Below are 5923 nucleotides of genomic sequence, written 5' to 3' on the forward strand. Positions count from 1 at the left end.
TCCTTGCTAAGCAGGTGGCAGCACCATGTTGCTGCTGCTGGAAACCCCAGCCACTGCTCCCCACTAAACTGCTGACAGAAGTGAAGACTGTAGCTGTTGAGCACTACAAGGCAAAGGACACAGCAGTGAAAGGGCCAAGTTCCCCATGGCCACGAGAACTCATCATACGGTGACATTTTTAGGGAGTTATTTTTCTCCCTCTTAAAACTCTACAGAACCTCACTAGGCTGCTGCCGGTGCTTCAGGCTGGCCTAGGTTCTACCACTCCTCCTGGGGCACGACGGCCCCAGCAAGAGCAGCCTTCAGACATCCCAGAAGACCAGCAGGGAGGAGAAGATCACAGAGATGAAAGTGTAAGGGTGGTCTGCAACCTGCCTGTGGAGCAGGAGCCCTGACCGCTGGCCGAGAGAGAGCACCTGAAAAGCTGCACAACGCAGCCACTGGCTCCCACCTGCCTTGGGCGAGCCTGGGGGACAGCTACGGGCAACGTCTGCTTTATTCACCTGGTGCTGCTGTTCCCCCAGGGTGGCTGAGAAGTTGCCTGCAGCCAGTCTCCTCCTCCTGAAGCGGCTGCTGTCCATCCTCGGGCACATGGGCCAACACGCAGCCACCAGGAGGATGAGCTGCAGCAACCCGGCTGTCTGCGTTGGGCCAAACCTGCTGAAAGGGAATGAAAGGGCTCGAACAAATGAATTTGTGACAATTTTTAAGACTAAACTGGGATGTGATGTATGAAAGCTTTGCTTGTGCTTTGCTTCATTTGTTTCAAAGCCTTGCTTGTGCTTTGCTTCATTTGTTTCTCAAGGATTCCTGACTTCTCAACTGTTTCCTGAGGTCCCTTTGTCTGTTTAGGTAAGATTGAAACACTCGTTAGGCTCCCTACGGAAATCACTGATAGCAGACTCAAGGTCTTTAGGAGGGACATTTAGGAGGGATTTAGGAGGGACACACCTGGACTTTACTTCACAGCGCACGCTCTAGAAAGAGGGTCAACTAGCAAACACTGTGAAGAAGACTGCTTACTTCCTCCCTCCACCACCAAAGACCCTCACCCTATTTTCACTATGCATGCTCAGACTATGTAAATGAATTCTGGGAACTCATTATGATAAGACACACCTTTCTAGGAAATCTAATGAATATGTATGATTTGTGTGTGTGTGTAAACTGATCTCCCTTGCTAATTCTTGGGAGCCCTTATGGTGGAGAATCCCCAGGGCGACCCCAGTGCTGCCAATAAAAGAATACCTTCTTAACAGTTATATTGGATTCTGACTGTTAATTTCTTTGTTTCAGAGCTGAGCCCAGCAGACGAGGACCTGCTGTTGCTGGAGGCCATGCTGGAGGCCACTGGCAAGGTTGGCTGTATTGCCCCGCTGGCCGCAGCTGTCCCCATCAGAGCTTGGCTGCACAGAGGTCTGTGCAGGCCTCCTCCCGGCACAAATGCTGGTGGGGTGGCTGCCTGCCTGGAAGAGCAACCCTGCCACCACAGCCCTCTGCGCAGAAGCAAGGTCCAAGCCTTGGGAAGGGCTGCTTGGTCCATGTTCAGGCAACTGGCTTGAGACCAAGGGTTTGGTGTGTGCAAGGGAAGGTGCTTCTGGAATTTCTGGTGGAGAACTGCAGGGAATTCTTTGGAGGAGTCGCCAGCTGTTGCATTTAAGGTGATGAATCAATTTGGTAAGAGATGAATTCCCTTGTGTTCTAGCTGGTCCTCAGAGATTAGAGGGGGTAGGGGCAGCTGGACTTATCTCTTAATAGGTATGGCAATTGGGGCTGTAACTATAGGCCTGACACCAGATGCACGAACAGCCCATGTGCTGTAGGTCTGGTTGCATTCAAGAGAAGCAGTCAGGTTCACGAATAACACGGTTTATTTTTACACAACATTTACAGATTCTCTAAGATTGCCTGCAATAAATGCACAAACTGCAGGTTGGCTCTATAGCACTACACAAAAACAACTGCAATCACACACACTTAATTCCCAGGTAATCACTCGGTGTAGCCGAGGACTAAAATCTTACCAAAAGGCGGCCCTTCTGGGGGGGGCGAGGAGCACAAACCCGTTGATCTGTCCCTCCGATTTGGTGTCAGATTATCGTCCCTCTGAGTTAGACACAAACTCGGGGTAGTATTTATCTAAGTGTGTATGGGTGAGTGGGTGGGACTGTGGTCCAGCCATTATCTTTTGAGTAACGACACAGCACATTCCTTGGTGCAAGGGGTGTGCTGTTTTTTGTGGGAAAAGAGGGAGGATGAGAGACAAGGTGGGCAGGCTACTGCAAAACCATCCTTGGGATAAGTGAAAGAACAGGACCACGTGGCCTCCGCCTCGCTTCACATTCCTCCTTGGCGCCACGACAAACACAAATCACTGGACCTCCATCCCGTCCTGTGTTTTTTCCGGGCACCCTGTGTCAATGAAATGTGTGGTTTACAGATTTTTCGTTGTTTTGCTTTTCCCACACTTCCAACACCAGCCCCCACAGAGAGAACCCGAGGTAAGAGGAGGGACGGAGGGTTGCCAGAGGCCGGGGCTTGGGATGCTAGAAACCTCAGCCTTGTTTCTGGTGGGGCTGGGCATCGAGTGTTGTCCTGTCAGCCCTGCTTGTCCCGTGGGTTGGGCCACGGCCTCTCAGGGCATGAACAGTTTGTTCTGCACGATGAGCTGAAGCCTACTGGCAGGGCATCAGAGGGCTGAAAAGGGAAGTGGTGTAGGGCTTTGGGTGGGTTTGGCTTGAGCTGTTTTTGACTTCCAAGAAGTCCCCTTGCTGCACATGCTTTTTCTTTCTAGCTCCGTGTTTGGAAGAGCAAAGTGTCCCTGCAGCCACAGCAGACTCAGCCTTGCTGCACGCACCCCCCTCTCCGCTCGGTGTCCTCAACAAAGCTGGGGGGATGCAGATGCAGTGGTGGACTCTGAAAGGCATGTCTGATCCCCAAACATGGTGGCAGCGTGTCTGGTGTAGGAGGGCAGTTTCTGATGAGGCCAAGTCACTGCTGTGCCTCTGCCTGGCCGTAGAGCTGGTGTGTTTGGGTTATTCCTGCATCCCCCCCACCCCACCCCGGGTGCTACATAGTGAGGAAAACTGGTGAGGTTGTTTCTCAAATGCATTAGGCATGTGCTGAGTCAAACCAAGTATCTACAAAAAGCCAGAGGGGAGTAGCTGTCAACTTCAGAGGGGTTTTCCTCAGGTCCTACTTCATCAGAGCTTTGTCAGACCTATTTTGGGGGTGGGGGGAGTGGGTTGGGGTGACTGGGTGAAATGCGGCTGATGCAAAGCTGCTGAAGGGATCTCCTCTGGAGAGCTGAGGCAGCAATTTGGCAAACAGTAGCTGACCCTTCCAGGTCTCCTCTTGCCACCTGCCAACTCTGACATTTCTGTTGTAGGCACCTCCAGCTTTGGCTCCAACCAGCCCTGAGAGCGCAGCAGACTCCCTGGGGCACCCAGAACAGCTGGTGGGCCTTTCGGGGGACAGAAGGCAAAATGAGCTCGCTTTGGTTAAAATCAAGTGAATCATGGCTTCCCTTAACTAATCCCACTGTGGGATGGAAAGGTTTGCAGGCTCTCCCTGGGACAAGAAGAACAGAAGAAAGCGAAAGAGAAAAGAGGCTTGGGGAGAGGAGAGTGAAAGCCGTGTGGAAAAGAAGAGGAGGAAAAGAGAAGAAGGAGGTGGGGATGGACCCATGAGAAGCTGCAGGAAGGTGCAGAAGGTCAGGAAATCCAGGTGTGTTCCAGGCTCTGCTGCCCATCCTTCCCAACTCTCAGCACTGCCCTAAGTCAGTGCAACTGGCTGGCAAGGGGCAGTGAGGGATGGTGCTCCCCAGGGCTTGGAAGGAAATCCATGGTAGCTCCCTGGGCCCTCATCAAGCCCTGCTGTGTGGCACGGGGGCGCAGTGCACCTCTGCGGGGACACACACAGGTCATGTGGGTACTTGGTACTTACCCCATGGGGGTAAGGCGCCAGAGCCACCCTGGAGCCGGTGCCAGCAGTAGCTCTCTCCTCTGGGCCATAAACAATTCTTGTCAACGGTGTTCCCCAAAGAAAGGGGAACAAAATCCTGCCTCTTTCTGCCTTGATGGATTTCTCACAGCTTTCTGACTCTGTCATTGCACCAGCTGAGCTGCTGGGACTGCTGGGCGTCCACAGCTGATGTCCCCAATAAATTGATATTTTCTCTCTTCTGTCTGCGTCTGCCTTAGGCTGTTGTGTTGTGGGGAGCTGTTGTTTTGTGACAAATCCTCGGGGAGGAGTTTGGGATTGTCCCTTGTCCCTGCATCCTTTCCAGCCGGCATCAGGACTGAGTTGAGGTGCTTTAGGAGGGAAAGCAGCCCACAGGGTCACACGGGAGGGTGGGGGTTGGAAGGCACCTGTGGAGGTCACCCAGTCCAACATCAGCTCAAGGAGGCTCGCCCAGAGCAGGCTGCCCAGCACCACGTCCTGGTGTGTTTTGGGTATCTCCTAGGAGCAGCACCACGAGGCCAGAGCAAGGGCAAGATGTGGGCAGGGCACGGTGGCCAGGAAAGGCTGAAGGTCCTCATGCAGCCACCATCACCGGCAGCTTGCTGTCCCCTGCAGCCATCCTCCCTGCATACTGACTGGCAGGCAGTTTCCTCAGACCCCTGTCACTCGTGGCAATGGCAGACATGAACCTCCACTTTGGGCGTTGGAATAAATGCGTGGGCTCACTCAAAAAGCTTCAGAAGTGGCTCCAAGATCAGCCGGACCACTGCGACTTTTGTGCATCCTGGTGTGGTACAGGGGCTGCCCGCACCCTGACAGAGGAGGAAGGATGAGCACGCTCACCATCATCTCAGGAACTATTCTGCTCATAAGTGCATGTGTTACAAGTTATGAGTTACAGATTGCAAATTATGAAGTAGAGAATTTGTGAGTTTGATACCTGATAAATTAAGTGGTGAATGAGTGAATTCACATGTTAGAATAGTCTGTGCAAAGAGGATTGAACCCATGTTTGTTTTTTTTTGTTTTCCTAATGATCTCATAAAATATAATTGAATTTATAGAGTAGTTGTCCTGCAGATGTGAGAGATTCAAACAGATCATGACACTGCTCAGTCCAGAAGACTCTTCCTGTTGCTTTGCATGGTCTTCAGGACCTGTTTAGTATATTGAGAAGCTGCACAGAAAATATTCTTAATCTGTAACTTACAAGACCTGCCTTAGTATTTCTGTTTTTACAGTGCTTTCTGCAAATGAAACATGGAACATGGGAATCACATCTTTAGATTTTAATTGCCAGCCTTGGCAGTCAAAGAGAAAATTCTGCACTCAATATGTGGGCAATGCAGCGCCTCCATGGATTTGCTGGACATCACCAGTTGGTCCAAATTGGTGTGTTGGTTTTGGTGCATTTGGAGCAGAGTCAGCATCTGACTGAGTCCCAAACATCTGCAGGTACAGCATAAGACTGTCTCATGGTTTAAACCCCGTTGGCAGCCAAACACCTTGCTCACCCTCCCCTGCCCCGAGAACGGGGAGAGAATTGGAGGGGTAAAGGTAAGGAGACTCATAGGTTGAGATAAAAACAGTTTAATAATTGAAATGAAAATAATATTATTTTAAAAAATAGATAATACAAACAGGTAATGCACAATGTGATTGTTCACCACTTGCTAACTGATACCCAGCCCATTCCCGGATTGTGATCCCAGAGAAGCCAAGATCCCCAAACCACAATCCTGGAAGCGAGAGCCCCTGCTTCCTGGCCAACCCTCCTCTATACACTGAGCATGACATTGTATGGTATGGAATATTCCATTGGCCAATTTGGGTCCATTGCTCTGGCTCTGCTCTCTCCCAGCTTCTTGTACACCCGCACATGGACAGGACATGGGAAGCTGAAAAGTCCTTGATTTCTTAGCAACAACTGAAAACATCAGTGTGTTATCAACATTCTTCT

General features: G+C 51.1%; 1 long non-coding RNA gene across 1 annotated transcript; it reads left to right on the forward strand.

Moving 5' to 3' along the window:
* Nucleotides 1-762: 762 nt before the first annotated feature.
* Nucleotides 763-4180, forward strand: LOC141921665 (uncharacterized). Its single transcript, XR_012622729.1, has 3 exons — nt 763-852; nt 1297-1661; nt 3389-4180. It is a non-coding gene; the product is annotated as an uncharacterized LOC141921665 (long non-coding RNA).
* The last annotated feature ends 1743 nt before the right edge of the window (nt 4181-5923 follow it).

The sequence above is a fragment of the Strix aluco genome, chromosome 3 (genome assembly GCF_031877795.1).
Source record: "Strix aluco isolate bStrAlu1 chromosome 3, bStrAlu1.hap1, whole genome shotgun sequence".
Lineage (NCBI taxonomy): Eukaryota > Metazoa > Chordata > Aves > Strigiformes > Strigidae > Strix > Strix aluco.